The sequence below is a fragment of the Stenella coeruleoalba genome, assembly GCF_951394435.1.
Source record: "Stenella coeruleoalba genome assembly, chromosome: 4".
Taxonomy (NCBI): Eukaryota; Metazoa; Chordata; class Mammalia; order Artiodactyla; family Delphinidae; genus Stenella; species Stenella coeruleoalba.
In genome coordinates, this window is record NC_137149.1 from 132362875 (window position 1) to 132383742 (window position 20868).

At 38.4% G+C, this 20868-nt stretch overlaps 1 protein-coding gene across 9 annotated transcripts in view; it reads right to left on the minus strand.

Annotated features, from left to right (window-relative positions):
* LOC307186164 (uncharacterized protein) overlaps positions 1–20868 on the minus strand; it is a 437480-nt gene that overhangs the window by 246064 nt on the left and 170548 nt on the right. For 6 of the 9 annotated variants that reach the window (XM_079921027.1, XM_079921025.1, XM_079921022.1 and 3 more), the window contains one exon: positions 1414–1474. The gene's annotated coding sequence lies outside the window, so the exon portion shown is untranslated. Of the gene's footprint in view, positions 1–1413; positions 1475–16503; positions 16623–20868 lie in introns of all 9 variants that reach the window. The other 3 variants (XM_079921020.1, XM_079921024.1, XM_079921026.1) reach the window with 1 other exon arrangement.

The window sequence follows — 20868 nt, forward strand, 5'->3', positions numbered from 1 at the left end:
CTTCTTGGTGGCGGCAGCAGCAGCCTTAGCGTCTCATGCCCGTCTCTGGTGTCTGCGCTGATAGCCGCGGCTCGCGCCCGTCTCTGGAGCTCCTTTAAGCAGCGCTCTGAATCCCCGCTCCTCGCGCACCCCAAAACAATGGTCTCTTGACTCTTTGGCAGCTCCAGACTTTTCCCCGGACTCCCTCCCAGCTTGTGGTACACTAGCCCCTTCAGGTTGTGTTCACGCCGCCAACCCCAGTCCTCTCCCTGGGATCCGACCTCCGAAGCCCGAGCCTCAGCTCCCAGCCCCGCCCGCCCCGGCGGGTGAGCAGACAAGCCTCTCGGGCTGGTGAGTGCTGGTCGGCACCGATCCTCCGTGTGGGAATCTCTCCGCTTTGCCCTCCGCACCCCTGTTGCTGCGCTCTCCTCCGCGGCTCCGAAGCTTCCCCCCGCCGCCACCCGCAGTCTCCGCCTGCGAAGGGGCTTCCTAGTGTGTGGAAAACTTTCCTCCTTCCCCTCTCCCTCCCACTGGCGCAGGTCCCGTCCCTATCCTTTTGTCTCTGTTTTTTCTTTTTCCCTACCCAGGTACGTGGGGAGTTTCTTGCCTTTTGGGAGGTCTGAGGTCTTCTGCCAGCGTTCAATAGGTGTTCTGTAGGAGCTGTTCCACATGTAGATGTATTTGTGATGTATCTGTGGGGAGGAAGGTGATCTCCACGTCTTACTCTTCCGCCATCTTGAAGGTCTCCTCCCTTATGTAGTTTTAAAAGTGGGGAGGAGAGTGTCCTGCAGATGTGAATAAGCTAGCGTTCTTGAGGTAGGAAGATTATTCTGGACTATTTGGGTGGACCTTTAATGTAATCACATGTACCCTTATAAGAGGGAGGCAGAGGGAGATTTTACACACACAGAGAAGGCAGCAATGTGACCCAAAGGCAGAGTGGAATGATGTAGCCACAAGCCAAGGACTGCCGGCAACAACCAGAGGCCACTCTGAGCCTCCAAAGGGAGCACAGCCCTATTGACACCTTGATTTCAGCCCAGTGAAACTGACTTTGCACTTCTGGCCTTCAGTATTGTGAGAGAATAAATTTCTGTTGTTTTAAGTCTCCAAGTTTACGGTAATTTGTTATGGCAGCCACAGGAAACTAATACATAGGGTTTGCAAGGGACTTTTGCTTTGTCCTATAACATGTTTTTAAACCTCCAGGCTTTCACCTTTGAATACTAGTCTTGAATCACTTGCCCTTACCTACTTTACACAGTGCAGATACTTCAGCTCCTAACATCATTATTCCTTTTCCCATTTGCAGCACCCCATTGTACAGCAGTATTTTCCCCATTACTGGGATTTGAATTCCCCCTTGGCTGCCTTGGCTTTGGCCTCAGGATATTCTAGTTAGCCAAACCCCTCAGGCACAACATATCAACATACCTGGAGTCCTCTCCGCCTTTGAGTGAAACCAGGCTTCTTTCAGATAATTTTGAATGATTTCCTGTTTAAAACAAAAACATGATATGATTTCAGTGTCTCTATATCTTAACTTCCGAATCATTTTCAACCTTCGGAAATTTTTCTGGGTTTAAATACCACCAAATCAAATCCTGGCTCATGCATTACCAAATCAATTAAGGCCTAGGGTGGGCTGAAAGTTCATGTACATCACATTTCCCTAACCTACCAACTTGAATCAAAGTAAATGAAAAATGAAGTCTTTTTAAAAACTGGTAAAGCACCCATGGTGGGCCATCCAGAATAATAATCGATGAACCCAGTTGTAAGAATTGTATGAAATTACTTGGTGCTTTAAGGACTGGGGGGCTCAGAGTTGATAGTATTTCATAACTTGTTGAATGAACGAAGAATCAATGAATAACTAAATTCTGACAAATAATTTACCTTACTGGATTAAGTATTTAAAATCCAGATTGTGTTTTTATTATAATTTACCTAGAAAAATAATACTTGAATTCCTACAAAGGAGAATGACTGTTCAAATAACTGGTTTTTTTGCTACTATAATAAATATCAAGAACAAAATATGTCTCTTTCGTTCCCACCAAGATTCTAAAGGCAGATCTTAAAACAGAGGAAAGAAAAAAAAAAAAAATTTGTGCAAGAAAAGGCAACCTGCTTTTCTTATCTTTTTTTTTTTTTAATATTTATTTATCTATATAGGCTGCTCTGGGTCTTCGTTGCGGCACACGGGATCTTCAGTGTGTCATGCGGGCTCTTAGTTGCGGCATGTGAACTCTTAACTTGCGGCATGCATATGCAATCTAGTTCCCCAACAAGTGATCGAACCCCGGGCCCCCTGAATAGGAAGCATGGAGTCCTACCCGCTGGACCCCCAGGGAAGTCCAAGGCAACCTGCTTTTAAAGGTTCAAATCATCTAATTCCTTTCCTATTCCCTCCTTTTCCCCACCACACATAGGCACAGTGTAAGAAATAGTTGTCATTTGCCTTTTTAATAGTCAGATTCTTAATAATGGACACACTGAAGAAATGACCACATGGTCTTCTCTATATTCAGTTAATTAAGAGAAAGTATTCTGCTGGTTTGCAATTTTGCAGAACAACCAACCAGCTGTTTGATTGCATTTTGCATTAGCAAACATTGAATCTGGAGTTGTAAAAACACATCTTGAGGCCACATTCAGTGAAGTAATTACCTAAGGCAAGATGGCTATTCAGAGGTGAAAAACAGTAATAAACCATGCTTAGAATTTGGATTTAACTCCTTAATTAATTTTTAATTAGAATTTAATAATTTCATACAGATGAAAAAAGACCTAAGGAAAAATGTTCTAGATATTAAAATTATTTGTGAAAATAAAGATGAGAAATTGAATAGGCAAAAAGGAAACTCCTTGCTTAGTGGAAAGTTACTCCAAGTTTCTCTGTAAATCAAGATTGAAAAGCAAGGTATGTTACCTACAGCAATAAATGCTAGCTAATTGCTCCTAAGGCCATATTTCCCCCAACAGAAAGGTCCTCTCAGTAAATACCAAATGTCCAAAGTTGTGGGTTTTATTTTTTTTTAACTAGCACTTATCTTTCTACAAACTAATTACAAAGAATCCAGAGTTCACTGGTTCAGTGCCGCCTCCTAAATGGAAGGCCTTATATGTTTCCTGGACCAGAATTAAGAAGCTCTACTGCCAAGATTGCTTGCTGCTTTTAAAAATGAAGAATTCCGTACTATCCATGATCCCAGCTCCTAAGAAGAAAGAGTCACCTACTTCTTATCTCCCTTGCGTTATAAGTACAAATTCTGACCTTCTGTAAACTGAATTTTCAGAAGTGACCTTCCCTAAACTGAATTTTCAAAAGTGGAATTGGAAAGACAGAAAGTCAAGCTGTGGACATTCTGTCAAAGGAGCTTCTAAACAAGCAGGACTTCAGAGTAAAGAGGAAGCCTTCTGTCTGGTGTTCTCCTTCACGTTCTGAATCTGAATATCTGAGGACTGTATATGCAAATTTTGCCTTTGACAGTTTTCCACTGAAGTTCCTAATTTTTCTTTCAAGTCACACCAGTTCTGTGTCATCCACTAATTAGAATAAATATTAACAACAACCCAAATGCCTGAGGTCTTCATTGATCATTCCACTAAACTCCTTTTCAAGATAAATTACAAGTCCTGAGTCATCTAGTGAGTTTGTTGGTGACATACCCAAAACCAGACCTGGGGTTCACTAAGTGATTCTGATCACCCCTCCCAGCTCTTTCAAAAAGGATAATTTGTCCTTGCCAATGTGCTGAAGGCATAAGAGCCACCAAAGGATTTAGCACTCCGTCTCCAGAATCCTTCCAGACCAATTCAGCTGGCTGGCCCCCCGAGCCTCCTTAACCTAGCTTTTTTCCTTCCCTCACCTCCCAGTTTCCTAAGGATGCTCTCTCATCGGGGCCTTCGCATCTCTTCCAGGATGCGGTTGTTCTCTTTTTCTCCATCTGGCCCACCACCGCGCACACTGCAGGAGTGTGTCAGAGCCACACGCCCCCATCCCCCCACGGTCCCAACAGGCCTCTGTTCCAGAAGCAGGAGGACCCTTCCAACACAGGACCCTTCCTCTGTGGCCCCGACCTTGTCATGCTCCTCTTGGCTTCCTGTTAAAATACTTGTAACTGAACAAAGCCAAATATGAGGCTTTAGTTTTGCCACACGGTTTCAACAAAAATACTGGACACATTTGATACTTTCATGCCAGAAAATTCAAAGTATTAGCCATTGTGCTCACTGCCGGGCACCCTTGACTTTGCAGACATCTTGCCTATAAAATAGGAGTTCTCTCCTCGCTTCCTGGGTTTGAATTAAATGCCAATGAGATCATGATATAAGCCAGAAAGGACTTTTAGAAACCAATATCACTGCATCAATAACACCATTGCTGAAGTGAGTGGGGGAAATTTCATCAAAGCCAATAAAATAATAACTCAGATGGACCGTCATGCCTCTAAAGAGGAATGCCTAGGGGGAAAAATAATACACACAGATTCACACAAACAATCCAGGCTTAATTAAAGTTCATTGTTTGTCGGCATTGGGTCTGTAAAGTTTTCACTTCCAATAGAACAAAATGACCTGAAGTGTTTTTTCTCATTTTCATGTAATTTCTCTCAGCTATTCTGTCGATAAGCAAACTGGGTTTTCAATCTGTTTACCCTCCCACAGCCTGACCAACTAAAGTCTAAAAAAACCCAGCATGTTTTTACCACTCCCACCCCTACCATTTTCCTTCTCTGTGCAATGAACCTCGCATTGGTTCTTGTCTTGCTAAATGTCCCTCTACATCCTACATATCAACCTTTAAAACAATTCAGTCATTCTGTCCTCTAGGCATCCTAAGTTATCCACACTCTGTTCATTTCTAAGTGATTCCCCAGCACATCTTCTCTCTCATCTTACCCCTTCCCCAAACTAATAACTCAAGGTTATTCCAAAAAATACACAGAATGGTATTACCATATGTGACAGCCACTCTGAATGGCCCTGGAAAGAATAGCCATGTTCATCTATGGATATAGAACACAAAATCATAATGTGTAAGTTAAATAACCTTTATTTAGTGACAGGGTAAATATTACTAATAACAATGCTTTAAGAACTATTGAAATGGCTCTAAAATTTTTATCTGTATGGACTGCTATAAGTTACAATATGCTTTTTGTTTTAGTCAACTAAAACATCATCTGTTATAGAGAATTCCCCAAACAAAATACTAAAATCTTACAAAACAATGTGGTAAATAAGCAGCTACCATTTATTTAGCTCCTGCTTTATATAAAAACCAAGCAACATAACGTTATGTTTTCCCCTTACATTCATCCTATAAAACAGGTGCTACTGTCTGTGTTTTATAAGATTCAGATAGATTAAGAGGTGTTCAAAGGCCACAAAGCTAGGAAATGACAGAAAGGAGATGTGAACCTGGTTCTTCCAGATGCTAAAGCTCAGGCTTTTCCAACTAAGCTCACTACTTCCAAAAGGTGTCTGGCATCTTCAAACAGAAGAAGAGGAAGTTTTAGAGGAGAAAGGACATTAGGTTATCTACCTCTTCCTTATAAACCACATGAAATCCTACAGCAAAGTCCTGAAACCTTGCAACTTTACAAATTCAAACATGATTTAACCTATGTGTTCACACTGCTTTAGTAATTTGCTGTGTAAAGATTTAGGGTGCATCTGTGCCACACCCAAAAATATGTGGTGCATGGTTTACAAAAAAGTTATCCTACTTCAGCTACAGTAGCGGTAAATGATCGATACAGAGCTCAAGCCATTTAGTCTAGTGGATGAACTCGGTGCATCTCAGTTAAAGCCCAAGATGTTTCAGTTCTACAGAGTCCATTTTCTTGACTGTATGTAGACATTTTTGGATAAGAAAGATGTATATGTTTATCAAACCCTGAAGAAATGCAATACTTGTTCTGGAAAATGTGTACAGGGGCATTTAGGGGGGATGGGCTGGATGGATGGAAGGAAAAGTCAGGCAACCAAAGTGCAAATTAGTGCAGTGGACTTGCCACTTTATGTATAACACTGATTTCTACGACTTAGATGAAAGAAAGTCCTCTCTGAGAGACAAGTATCGGGCCTAATAGACCATGAAGAGGAGCTGAATTGTACCTCTGGGGACTCTTTGCTTTTTGTTGACTTATCTTGCGCTCACAGGAGCTAGACTACTGAATTTAAAAGACCAATTTTGTCTTCAGTCTCCAGGAGATCACTATAGGCACACTTTTTTTTTCTCCTTGAATTCTGACTTTGTATTTAGAAGTACAAATGTTACCACAGTCTTAAAGAAATGTCCCATCCAGGGAAAATAAAAACATGTTTATGCTACAGCTTCCTCTGGATCCTAAAAAATAAAAGATTATTTGATACAAAAGGGACACTGAATTCTAATCTTTAGTAAGATTAGAATTTCTCTCATGAAATCACTTACCATTTTCTTAACTGGCTGTATTCACCCTAGTATTTCAAGTCCTGTGTTTGAATGGTTTCCTGTTACCCTTCCGAGGGAATGCTCTAATAACAAGACCCTATGTGTGTCACTTTATATTTGGTGAGAGGATTGTTCTTGATCTAATTATATTATAAAGGGGACAGCTTCATTAACCAAAGTGGCAGAAATAACAAAAGTATCTAATACTTATTCCACCTGGACATTTCACAAAGCTGAATGATTCTTTCCTATTCAAAAATGCCTCTCTAGTGCATTTATTAAAATGAGCTTTCAACAAAACCATTGACTAGAGAGAGAAGAGAGCCTCAGCTGTGCTAAAACTTGATTTCCTCTGAGTACCAAATAGCTTCATAAATATTTCAGTACAGAGAGCAGGGGAAAGCATTTAGAGATTAGAAAGTATGGCAGTGTCTGCAGATTTAGGAATAGCCACAAAGGATTCATGTCAACTCAGACTTATAGAGCACCTACTGTATACTAGGCTATGGTCAATGCCAGTGATGCAAAAACAAATAAGAATAGTTTAAACCTTCAAAGAGTCCATGGGGCTTACGGGTGAAATAAACATTTAAATAAAACTTTAAAGATACGATGGCAGGTGTTCTGGTAGAAGCAGGGAAAGCAGATTTAGACGTAAAAGGAGCTTCACCATCCCTCTTTTGAGCCTCTGCCATCTGTCCCTGTGCTAAGTGCTGTCATCCATGTTATCTCATTTAATCCTCACAACTAATGATGTGATCGGGTTTTAGGAGGTGCTGTGACTTTATTCATTCAACAAGGATTTATTGAGTACTTACTTTGGGCTGAGCACTATTCTATGCACTGGATAAGCAGCGGACAAGACAAAAACCCCTACTTTCATGGAATTTCCATGGTCTTGGGAAGAAACAGAAAATAGGAAAATAACTGAATTTAAATAACATATTAAAAGGTGATAAGTTCTATGGAGAAAATTAAAATAAAATATGAAAAGGAGGATGATGAGTACAATTATAAATGGAGTGGATATCAGGAGGCTTCACTGAGAAAAAGACATTTGAGCAAAACCCTGAAGGAAATGAGGCACCTTGCCACAGTGAGGAAGCAAAGAGGTGGCTATGCTGAGAAAGGGAGGGGGGTAGTGAGGATGTGATTCTTACTCACAGCTGAAGAAAGGGCACTGCAGACCAAGACAACCATAAGTGTAAACACTGTAAGGCAAAGCATGCCACCCAGCAGATTTAGAGAAAGCAAGGAATGGATGAAAAGATGCCATTTCTGCAAAATTGTGTGGTGTATATTCAAGGAGATATATGAAAAAATATTCACCGAGATAGCAATGGGGATTTATCTGAGTGGTAGAATGTCAGTTATTCTCCTTCACATGTTTTGATTTGTGTGAATGGTTTCCAATGGAAGTATATTATTTTGTCAACAGAAAAAAAATGGTTTCTTTTTTCTTTTTGGAAAAAAACTGAATTGGCGTACATTCACTCTTGAATTTAGTGACTCAGAAGAGATGGCTAAATCCCTCTCTACCCACTTTTCCTAAGTAATAAACATCCCAATTTCAGGGCTCATTAACAACTACTTCAGCAACAACCATTTTCCCCAGACTCTTTCCCGGCTAGCCGTGGCCACATGGGTAGGTTTACCCTATGGACTGTAAATAAAAGGAGTATGGGTGATGCTAAAGAAGTGGCCTTAAAGGAAGGGCCATGATGGGCTTCTTCAGCTCTTCCTCCTGCTGCCGGCCTGGAATCAGACATAACCTTTGGTATAGAAACACTTCCTTGGAACGTTAAGGACAAGGGTCTTGTCCTAGGGATGTCACAGACAACTTTGTAAACCACCCAACGAGCCCTTGACTCCCACCTTCAGACTTCTTTCATAGCAAGAAAAAAATCAGGAGTCTGGGATTAACATATACACACTACTATATATATAGTAGATAACCAAAAAGGACCTACTATATAGCACTGGGAACTATACTCATTATTTTATGATAATTTATAAGGGAAAAGAATCTGAAAAAGAATATATATATATATATATGTAAAACTGAATCACTTTGTTGTACCTCTGAAACTAATACAATATTGTAAATCAACTATACTCCAATAAAAAAAAAATCTTGTGTTAAAACCGCTCTTCTTTTCATGTTTTCTGATATGTGGAGCTGAACCCAATCCTAGCTAATATGGTATATAAAGCAGTGTTCAGCTCCTGTGTTCTCAGTGTACCTTCCATGCTCATTCTATTATGCCACAGGTGCCCCTTGCACAAGGGAGGGAGATCTTGGAGGAGCAGACACTTGAGCCAAGTCTTGTGGGTTGAATCAGAACTTGAGGCAGCCATATAGTGTCATGTGCTAGAAGAAATCTTCAAAAGGATATGGATCAATGGGAAACAATTGGAACTAACAGAATTTAATAAGAAGCTAAATTAATATTTTTTAAAAACCCAAAGCTTTCCTTTATACCAAGAATATCCAGTAAAAAAAATCTCAATAAGAGGAACAAAATGTATAAAATAGCTACATAAAAGTAAATACGAGGACATGTGTAAATTTATAAGAAGAAAACTATAAAACTTTAACGAACGTAAAAGATGACCTAAACAGATGTTCTAAATAAATGCCCCTTGCTTGAAAAGTAATCACGAATTAAAAGACTTGAATGTTATGAAAAATAAGAATAATAAAAAGGCACTTCCCTACAATAACAAAAGATACATAAAGGTTACAGTACTTATTGATGCATAGTCCCGATGCAGAAATTAACAAGTAGATTCAAGGAAGAAAATACAGTACTGAAACTGATCCATAAATACATGGATATTTAGTATATGATAAAAGCAGAATTTCAAATTAGTGGGAAAAGAATGGACTATTCAATGATATTTAATGATAATAGGAAAAATATCCAAATGGAAGAAAATAAAATTAGATGCTCACCTCACTCCACATATTCAGATAAATTTCATATCACTTAAAGTTCTAAATGTTAAAAAAAAAAAAAAACTGAAATAACACTAGAAAAAAATACGGAAAAAATTACAACTAGAGGCCTTTCCAAGTAAAATGTCTTTCCAAACAAGACAAGAAACCATTAAGGAAGGCATTAAAGAAAAAAACTGCAAGCAAGACTATATAACTCCTAATTCTCTATGACAAAGTTGCCATAAATACAGTTAAAGGAAAAAAATCAAACTGAAGAAAATATTTTAAAACTGAAATAGACAAAAAGCTAATTTCCCTAATATATGCAGACTTTCTTTAAATCTATAAGGAAAAGACAAAGGTAAAGAATATAAATATGTAATTTTCTCAGAAAACAAAAATTCTCAAACTCACTAATAAATACACAAGACATGAAAATGAAAAATGAAAAATTTTGCTTATCAAATAAGCAAAACACTAAATTGTGGAGGCTCTGTTCATCCGGATTTCAGGTCCCTTTCCAAAGGAATTATTCCATGTGTAATTGTAGATTTATTGTGTCTGTGGAAAGGTGAGGTCAGGATCTGCCTCCATCTTCAACGCTCTGTTTTTTTGGTTTTTTTTACTTTGTAATCGCTAATGTTGGTGTCATATAAACTTAGTTTCAAACCAACCTAACTCTCAATGTCACTTCTAGGCATATAGCATTTATTGACTTGTTGTCCAACCACAAAGATCCCCAAAAATCGGCATTTCACTGACAGTACATAAAGATTTGGTCTCATAAAGCACTAGCAGTACAGATCCCTCTACTAGGCACTCTCAAATTCAGATTCCTCGTCACGCATGCTTGTTAAACCATTCCCTAAAATCCATTTTCCCTTTATGTATAATAAGGATTTATTCAATCTTGACTTTGTATTTCTATAATATTATTTTATTATTCACACTCTTGTTTTAAGCAACTTCAAATCCTTGTGGAATTATTGACAAATAAATATGTAAAGAGAGAGGCATAAAGATAGAAGTGATAAGTAAGATGTAGGGTGCAAAAAAGAAAATGGGTTTAATTCGAACTTTCTTGATTTCTTCTGAGACACTAACCGAAGGAATTAAATATTAAATGATAAATATAATCTTGTTACCAACTTATGACCTCTCCCAAAAGTGTGATTCATCTGAAGCAGGGACACACCCACAATTTAGGGCTTGCAAATAACCCCTTTCTGGGGACAAAAGGTGGAAAACCATCTAGGTCTTCTACATAAACTATGTTAATACTTCTTATTTTAAACATCTCCTATAAAAATGTTTTTGCAAAACGAATATATAGATTTTCTTACTGCTGATGCTTAGACCCTTGGCTATTATAGGCATCAAAAACAAGAAAATATACACACATGTATAGACGCACCACATTTATCATCAATTATACTGTAGAATGTATGCATCAATAGTGAAAAAGACAAAGAACACCTCTTCTTTTTCTACTCTGAAAATACATAACCAAACTTTGGTTTTGGTTGAAATCATTTGTTCCATGATTACGTGTTATCCAGGTTTCATCTGAGTCTATCTCAGAATCTTCTATCTTAACCTATCCAACACCTTTGGCAAAAAAAAAAAAAAAGCCTGTCCTACCATTCCTCATGCAAGTGATACGTATCTGCTTCTGTTGTGCACTGCTTGAAGTTTTACTTAAGGAAGAAAGCCCTTGTAGCTCCCCTTTTATGTAATTCATCCTGGGGATAATCCCCCAGGAAATGTCTGGATAGCTTCACTGGGTTATGGGAAATGAAAATCCTATGTTGCTTTAACTGAGTATGTCTTAGACCTTATTGTTGGAAGTGAGCCTTACTTGACATTTGATATTAATCATAGACACTGGAGAAACACCTCAGGGAGCTGGAATTGTCATCTGTGACCAATCAAGTCTCACTGGACAAAACTCACTGCTCAGTGTCGCCTTAACTTATTTTGCTGAGATGTCACACCTGTCAGCCAGCTTGCACATCTTTCCAAGAACTTGCGAGGTTTAGTTTCCTCCCTGTCTATAAATGCAACGTAAGTTAGCGACATTCATTGACAGATTTCAGCAGTATTTTTTCCCCTAGTCAAGCTGTTAGTTCAATTGTTAAGTACAGAAATTTCTTTTTAGTCTTCAAAGAATTCAGAACCACAATCAGAACTAGGGGAAGGTAGCAAAGCAGATTGACAGCGTACCATCAAGGTAGTCCAGCAGTTGCTTAGCTGTTTACCGACACTGCCTGCCCTCCCCCCATCTCTCCAGCAAGTAGAATACTGAGGAAATATACCTGGACTTTTCAGATATAGACAACTGGAAGACACCAATATGAATGAAGTAGTGGTTGAATGGAAGTTAATTTTAAATTGTTCAATTAATTATTAAATTAGTAATTTTTTATGGTTTATACATAGCCTCTTCAGTGACCCCCGCATTATGCCTGGGCTCCTTCCAAGAGACCACAAAGATTGGCTGGTGAGCAGAGGTGGTATAAAACTAAGGACCAGATGGAGTTTGGAGGTGCTCCCCAAGGGGCCTTCTTCAAATTACTAAAGCAAAGGTGGAGAAAACTGTGCTTAAATGTAGATATAAAATAGAGAAGTTTGAGAGGCTGTTTTTGAAGAAAATTGTGAAAATGGAATGAGAGAAATTGGGGGGTGGGTAAAACTCAGTTGTTAAGTATCTAAAGAATGCAGGACATGAAGCTGAATATTATTCTTAAGTGTTTCCTAAGATGTCTCCTTGAAAGAGTTTCTTCAATCTAGATGTATACAGTGTTCAAAACAATTACAGCCGTGCAAAAGGAAAGGCGGTAAATTATCCAGGGACTCCAGCAGAAATATTGTCCAAAAAGGATAATTTTTATTTCACATAAAAAATTATAAGCTCTTTGCTAAAGAGGCATTTCTCTATTTATGAGAAAATGAGACCATGTTTGGTGAAGCCAACGTCTCTAGTGTATGCAGAGCAGTGTTGGCTTCTGCAGTCCTGGCCATGACCATCACCAAATGGGAATGAGATTCAAACCCTTTGTCCATCAGGACACTTTAAAAAAAAAATACCACTAATAATGTTCAAGACCTTTTGAGGTCCCACCTGTGTTAAATCTAGAGCAGGGGAAGATTTAACACTTTCTTCCCCATCTCAAGCAAGCCAGAAATGCTCACTGCATTAGTAATATCACTTCAAGTCCTGCATGTGGCAGATTTATTCACAAAGTAAAATTTTGTGTATTTTTTCCTTTTTATAAAAAAAAATTAAAGTAAAAAAAGATGAGGTTAATGAAAAGCAATTGTTTACATGAGCAACATTTTTATGTGATTTACCTCTTAGGTTAAACCATGGGATGAAAACCTTGACTCAACATCATTTTAAATAGTATTGTTATTGATTCATACAGTTGACAAAAAAATGGACATGAATTACATTATGCTGGGTCCTTCGAGGAGTGTGGTAACTTCATAAATCTTTGTTGGCATACTTGCCTCATGTCCTTTGTACTATTAACACCTACCTGAAATAGAAGAAGTAAAGTTGATCTCTTGGTGAATGACTGCATTGGCCCCAATTCCCTGGGATCCTATATCTGGCTGGTCCTTGAGGTCACAAACCCTCAGCCTGGTCATACCTGGCAGGCTAACAGAGCATATTTCTTTTGCACAGGGCATAGCTGCAAACCCTCAAGGACAGCATGGCCAACTCCAGTTTCACCCTTACCTCTGTAATGTATCCATCGCTGGAGAATAAGAGCAGCATGACTAATGGTGATTAAGAGGCCATGTGGTGTGATGGAAAAAAAAACTGAACTTGGAATCAGAAGGCAAGTACTCTTGTTTCAGTGCTAACCCTTATTAGCTACACGACTTAAGGCAAATCTCTTCCGATCTCTGTCCTCAGTTTCTCCTTTGTAAATATGGGCAATGATAGTTTACTATACCAGGTTGTTTTTAAATAAAATAATATGTGAAAGCATTTTGTAAATAATATACATGTAAAAATTATATGTAATTAATAATCAAAATTTAATATTTTCTGATCACAGGATGTCAACTAATTAGCCTACTTCCACATAGTTACATTAACTGACTTCGTAAAAGAGATCAATTAAACAAAGACCCTGACCTCCTTGGTCAAAAGCACTGTAGCAGAGTGTTTCTTGTTCTAACATGGTTGTAATTGCCTTAAGATTCCAATGTACACTTCAGTCATGTAATACTGTCAAGATTTTGCCTCTACATTGATTTATCTTTATTTACATATTTCTCCTGGCCAGGTAAGAAGAATGAATAACGACAAAATTAAATGCTGCTTCCTTGACACTTTCTGGTTTCAGAGGCATCTTTCAGCCACATTTAATTGTAGGCAATGAATCTCAGAACAAAGAACTTTCACCTCACCTTCCCTTGAAAAATAAGTGAGTAATAATGATAGATAAGGCTCAAATATAAACCTGGCTGAACCTAATGTGGGAAGAATTTGGTCAAGGAGACAGAAAACCGGCGGGCTGTACTCAGCTGTGCTAAAAGCAAATGTCATATCAACAGGACACAAACCTCTATGTAATCTGTTTTTCCTTCAGTTAAGTGGAGGAAAGAGGGGGATTAGAGTTCAGTAGTTCCTCACCTTTTTGTGTGTCATGGGTCTCCTTAAGTATTTTTATATATTTTATATATTCTAATATCTAAATACTGAAAATCACAACCATCATATGAGGTGGTATTAATATTATCTTCACCTTATTATTAGGTCACTGAAGCTTAGAGTACATAATAACACAAGTAAAATTTGTATCTAAGTCTAAGGAATTCAAGGACCCACATAAACGATCTATAGAAGACTTCAGGTGAAGAGTCTCAGAATTAGAGCATACAATCTTTCTACCTATACATTCTTTTCTTAAAGGGAAGGCACATATTCTATTTGGATCACACATGAAACCAATGTGGTCTGATGTGACCCATTTCCTTCTAATAATAGATGCATAGCTACCTAAGATGGATCATTACCTACCAATGGATATGCGTCACTAGTACCCAGTGAGATAACAGCACACCAGCATCTTTTCAAATAATGCCAACGATTCTAAGTAATAAAAATGAATTCACTTTGTCCTGGTGACATCCAGAGAAGCTGCTGCCAGTAGACTCTGAATTTGTCCTCAGGCCACTTTCTTTCTACATGCACACTAGACTGGACGGTTTTGTCAGAGACCGTGGATTCTTACCATGATTCCTCCCCTGTAGAGAGCACAACTTTCTCAAATCCAAATCAATATTAATCACACATTAGAATGGAATAGACACATTTTCAGACATCCAAGCTCTCCAAAGATGTTGTTTCTATGCACCCTTTATTTTAGGAGATTGCTGGAGGTTATGCTCCATCAAAACAAAGAATTAAACCAAAAAGATCAAGACATGATATCCAAGAAGTAGAAACTGTAATGCAAGAGATCTCACTGAATGACAGCAAAGATAAGTCACAGGACTATAGCTAAAGAGGGATGAAAATGTGTGGAAAGAGAATTGAAAGTTATTTTACAGAGCTGTTAAAGGATAAAGGAAATCTTAACCAGAAACTTGAAGAGAGCCGAGCAAAAGAAAAAAAAAGCAACAAATTCATAGCAAAAATACAAGTTTGCATAAGAAATACACTTAGCAGTGAATATTTACAAGTACAAAATAATGAAAACCCTGAATATGGACTTAACCATAAAGCTATTCTTCAAGTTTTCAGGAAGAACAAATATGTCTGCATGAAGAGGGGTATAAGAAAGCAAAATCTTCATCTTCTACAGTCAATGGGTAACAGCTAAGACATAAAATATGATAAAGTAGTAATAGAATCATGCCATTAGAAATATATAGGTGATTAATGGAAGCAATACCTGAAGGAGTTGAGAATGATTATACCTGGGGAGTGGAAAATGAGACGGTGAGAGGGACAGCACGCTTTAATATTATTTGAGTTTTAAAATTATGTACAAAAAATACCTCAATAAAAATAAAAATTAAACATTAACAAGATAATAAAGGAGACTATAAAATAGACAATAGTCACATCTGCCTTGCTCTAGGAGGAGTTAAGTGCTGCCTCTGCTCTCCTCTTCCTATTCTGAGGAAGCTCCGCCTCCACCCAAGGTCATCTTGGCATAACACTTTTCTCAACCCCATGGTACATTCCAGAAAGTACTGAAACTAAAACTGCTTCAGGGTCTTCTTATTTGTCTTTAGTTGTGATTAAGAAGTAACATGGAAGCTTCTGGGGAAAAGATATTATCATTGTGTTTCAAGTATCATTTTGAGTAAATGATTCAATGCAATGTTACTGCAACGTTGTTGATCAAGATCAGTTGTGGGAAGCCCTGATTTTGTCTTCTCAAGTTCAAAGTGGTCAGTGCTTTCAAAAGCCATCACTCGTGGTTACACTGCTATGTTACCTGGTGAGTCACACAACTTCTGGATTTATGCACTCTAAATGAAAAGCACAATGGCATACCAGTCAGGAAATCCCGACTGGAGATACATAGAAAAGGCGGAGTATCCCCGAGGCAGTTGGTTGCTAAAAGGAAATGTCCTGAGTCACTACTGTCTACTCAAGGTTTGAATGCACCATAGATGTGCCAACACTTTCTCCTTCCACCTTCGCCAATCTGATGCATTATGTCCACCTCAGAGAGGATAAGTAAGAGCAAGCGTTCAGAGTGCGTCTCTTAGTATGAACACAGCTTTTGCCCACTCTGTCCATCCAAAAGCCACAATAGATACTGGTCTTGGGCAAGTAACAAATGAAATCAGAGTAACAGACTTTATTTTAGGAGGAATCGCTTAGGTCTCTCCAACAACAGACCCCCAACCACCATGGCAAACATCTCAAAAGTTCACACCTCTGAACACTCAGGAAACTGAGAAGACAATGCATGTGGTTTACTCTCATTGTTACTAGTAAAACAGCTCTTAGTGTAAATCCTGTTAAAATACATGAGTTTCCAGATCAATTTTCTCTAATCTGCAAAGTGTGTTTATACACATATTTCACTGTTGAAAGGAATTTTTAAAAGATAGCCCATCATGCATATTTCCCACTCCATCTCTGCCAATTATGCGATACCTCTAGAGTTGGGATCTCGCTTCTTCCAAAAGCAGCTTTATTCTGTATACAACTGAGAGCTAGGAAGATCTCTCTTCAATCTATGGTTCACTGACTGCTACTCCACAATCCTTGTATTCCTTTGGAGTCATAAAAAAGAAGAAAAGAATCAAACTTCTTTTCCACATTATAACCCTTAAAATATTTGACATCAGTTTCCATTCCTCCCACCACAAGTTTTCTTCCCTCTACCCTTTCTGCCACAGCTCTCCCAACAGTTTCTACAGCCTTTTCTCATAGACCGCAGCCCTAATTCCTTTTACTGGGCGGGTACTGTGTGGAGCAGTATCACGTGCGGCTTTGATCAGGGGCATCAGACTCGGAAAAACCAGGGTTTTAATCTTGCATCTATCCTGTATGTATATGACTTTGACCAAGTAAAGTGTCTAAGCCTCAGTCTCCTAATCCACAAAAAATGTCAAGAACAATACTTATCTCTTAATGTCATAATATAGGTAAAGTCTGATCAAGGTGCCTAAAACATAGTAGGTCTCAAGAAAATGCTATATTACCACTGTAGTGGTCCAGCATGCGTGTGTTGTGATTTGTCTATTCTCTGTAAAGGGACAGAGTCGCCTAAGTCTCAACAGACCATTACGAATAGGACCCAGCCAACACTGAGCAGTGTCATACTCTTGGACCACTGGGCACAGCTTTCATGATTGGCAGGTTTCTCTCATTTGTTTACTCACTCCTCCTGCCAACACAGGGGACATGGGCACGAGTCCTGGCCCGGGAAGCTCCGACATGCCGCCGAGCAACTAAGCCCGTGCGCCACAACTACTGAGCCCACACGTGCCACAGCTACTGAAGCCCACATGCCTATAACCTGTGCTCCACAACAAGAGAAGCCACCGCAACGAGAAGCCCGCGCACCACAACGAAGAGTAGCCCCCACTCACCGCAACTAGAGAAAGCCCACACCCAGCAACAAAGATTCAATGTGGCCAAAAATAAATTAATTAATTAATTATATATTTTTAAAAGGTATCAAATTCAACTAAGACTACAGAGCCACATCATCCTCTGCAACTATCCAGGTCTAGCACTGAACAAAACTACAAGTAAACAAAATGCTGGAGTATGCTTTTCATTCCAAAGGATCTCTCCTTACAGCCCAAAGGGGAAAATGGCAGTGCATGAAGGTAGAAGGGAAAAGGAATGATAAAAACTGTCAGCATCTCTTTTGGGGGTCCAATTCTAGCAATTTAGGTTGCATCCAGATGCCAAAATAACCCTGAAAATAAGATTTTGGGTATCCAAGATGGAGCAGTTACAGACTAGACAGCAGTGCTGACGACAACTGGACTCTGCATTTATTTGGGTGTCAGAGGAAATCGGTTTAAAGGAGAATTCCTGGCTGTCTTTGGAAAAATAATCAGGTTGAATTGAGTTCAGTTCAATTTTAGGAAAAAAAAAAGTTTCAATAACAACAGGTGACCAAATAGCCAAATGAATGAATATGTCCATGGGTTCTTTTTGCATTCTACAGATATAGCTCTCGGGGAAGAGAAATTCATGAGGTTCTTGAGTTTCGGCAATAAGAAACCACAGTAGAAAACAGCAAGGCTAAAAGCATAACAGTTTGATTAGGATAAACATTAGTGATACATAAGTTGAGTGAAATATATGCACTGGTTTTTTGTAGAACTGAGACTATTGAATTTTTAATTTTTTTTTTTTTTGCAGGAAAATTAGAAAACACAGGGAGGCAGAAGAACATGAAAAAGCTTCCCGTAATGCTACACCAGAGATAATCACTATTTGAAAACTGTGTATTTAAAGCATTTTTTACACCATTTTCAAAAGGAGTATTTTGAAAAACTGAATCTTATAAGTCTAGCCTCTTCTGACCATCAGTGAGGAAGTACAGACACAGCAGAAAAGTCACCTCTAGAATCTAGTAGCTGGAGCACTAAACATAGATTCCTGTACCTTTTTATTTAATTTCTTCTAATAATTGCATCATGTCATTGACTTAGAAAAAAAAAAAAAAAGAAATTTTGTCCAGATGTTTCCAGACACAACTATAATACGTATAGCTATGTAGAAATCAGGCAAACCCATTTTAGTCTTCCCTTTGTGTTTAAATAGAAGAATCATAAGGTTAACCTGAGAGTAGAATTCTAGTTATTGAATAGCTGATGGGTTCTGAAGAAAGGAAAAAGGATGTGCCCAATGAAACCAGTTTGTTGCAAAAGAAGCTTTAGGGTAAATTCCAGTTTTTAAAATGACAAAAGGAGAGATGTGTACCCAGTGAAAAATACGATGTAAAAAATAATGGAAGTAAAATAATGTCAGAAAAGCTAAAATTCTAAAGTCAAAAGAACTAAGTCAAACAAAAGGGACATTTTAAGTTAGATTTAAAGCAGGTAAAATCAGGAGGATAAAATATCCCTGATTGTAGAAGATGGTGCTATGTTAACAGATGTTTGTATGAAGACAGAAGTCTCTCTTTTACACTCTTTTTCCCCAAGGAGAGGAGAACGGTCTTTCCATTAGAAAGTGTAGATGGATCACTGAAGTCCCTTGCAACTCAAACAGAAGGGTTTTAGGGATGTTTCACTTTTCAGCAGACTGCTGGAGTTTTGGATAAATACCACCAGGCGTATGATTTCATATCCAAAAAGCTTCTTGTAAGTTTCATAACTAAGAGGCAACTTTTCATGGAATAGTGTTTTTGATGTCAAAAGATTGGAAACATTATATTAGGAATGCGGATATGTGTACCTATAATAGGACATGCATTTGTAAAGAATTACATTGCTACCTACAGCTGAAGCAAAAACCTTAGACCCAGAGGGCCAATATTAAGTAATATAACTTTTAAAAGCATTTCATCAACAGTCATTCTTGTTTCTCAAATTTCTAAAATCACAGATTGTTTAAATACATATCACTGATTTCATTTTTCAGAATATTTGCTTAGAAGTAAAGAAATTCAGATCATGTTCTGAGTTTCATCCAGAAGGGTAAGTCAAACTTCTTTTCCACTCAAAGAATTATCATGATTTTCCATATAAGTCAATTCATTATGATCACTCCTGTACTGTTTCCTTAGAATTAAATGACAAGCAAGAATTGAATTTTTGAAAGGTACCAAGATAAGTGTAAAGATAATTTAACTCATGTTATGGGGAAACACCTTACACTGTTTAAACAATATAAGTTAATACGTTATATTCATGGCTTCATGAAGTTGCTTTTAAATTGATTATTTCTTACACAGTTCTCAGGGCTGTAAATGGAATATGGTATCCACGTTCTTTTTTCATCAATCAAGTATAAAACAACTAAAAAAACTTTTAAAATAAATAATTAAAAAACTAAATATATGAGTGTGTGTCCATTTATATGTATATACACACATGCAGAGTTTATGTTCTTTTGTTTTGTGTTTTTGGCAGAGTATATTAGGCCACAGAATTTTTTCCCCCAAGAAATATACTTTTAACCTGAACTGCATGTCTGTCTCTAGGTAGGAACTATTACAGCTGCCTTGGTTGTACCTCAGTGCTGTTCTATTTTAACCTGAGGCACACACAGACTGAAATAAATTTATGGAAGTAACTTTACATTGGACCTGATGGGAGGGTCAGTGCCGTGCAATATATGTAATATTCTAAAAATCAATTTGCTTTCAACTTTGTCTTTCTAAGCATGTTTCCTAAAGCATCCGATTTTTTGTTGTTAAGTGGGAGAGAAGGTGTGGCTACTGATTGGAAATGCAGAGAGAAAGGTCAAATTCTGGTGTTCCAACTAGGATTCGGCAGCAAGATTCAGCTCTTGTCTTAAGAGATGGTTTTCTTAATAATTCCAACCTCCTCTGACAAATCAGTCACCAAGCCAAGGGGAATCAGCACCCACAGTCTTTCTAAAGTATAGAGAAGAGACTTGTCCTCCAATAAGCCTTGGCTAGAATCAAAGAGGAAAATAAAATATAGAGGAAGTAAAGGAAAAATACACCCCTTCCAGGCCCAGGAATGCTGGAAAGAAGAAAGCAAGGGAAAGTAAAGTAGCCTAATACAGGTCCTGATATTCCCCATGGGGGATTTGTCCCAGATGGGGGAGAACAGCATCATAACATTGAGGTAAACTGAGGTCAGAGACAGGCTATTGTCCCTGATCCCTGTTAGGATCCAGGTAAGAGATGACCTCTCCAACATCTATCTGGTGTGTGGCCACTTCAAACCGTGAGGAAAGTGTAGACAGTGGGAATGGAGAGACTTGAGAATTAGCCTTTCCCGTATCACCCTTGGTGACCAGGGGGCACATGGAGTAGTTGAGAGTCTGGGGTGAGGGGGATGGGAGGTGCTCGGCGGTAGA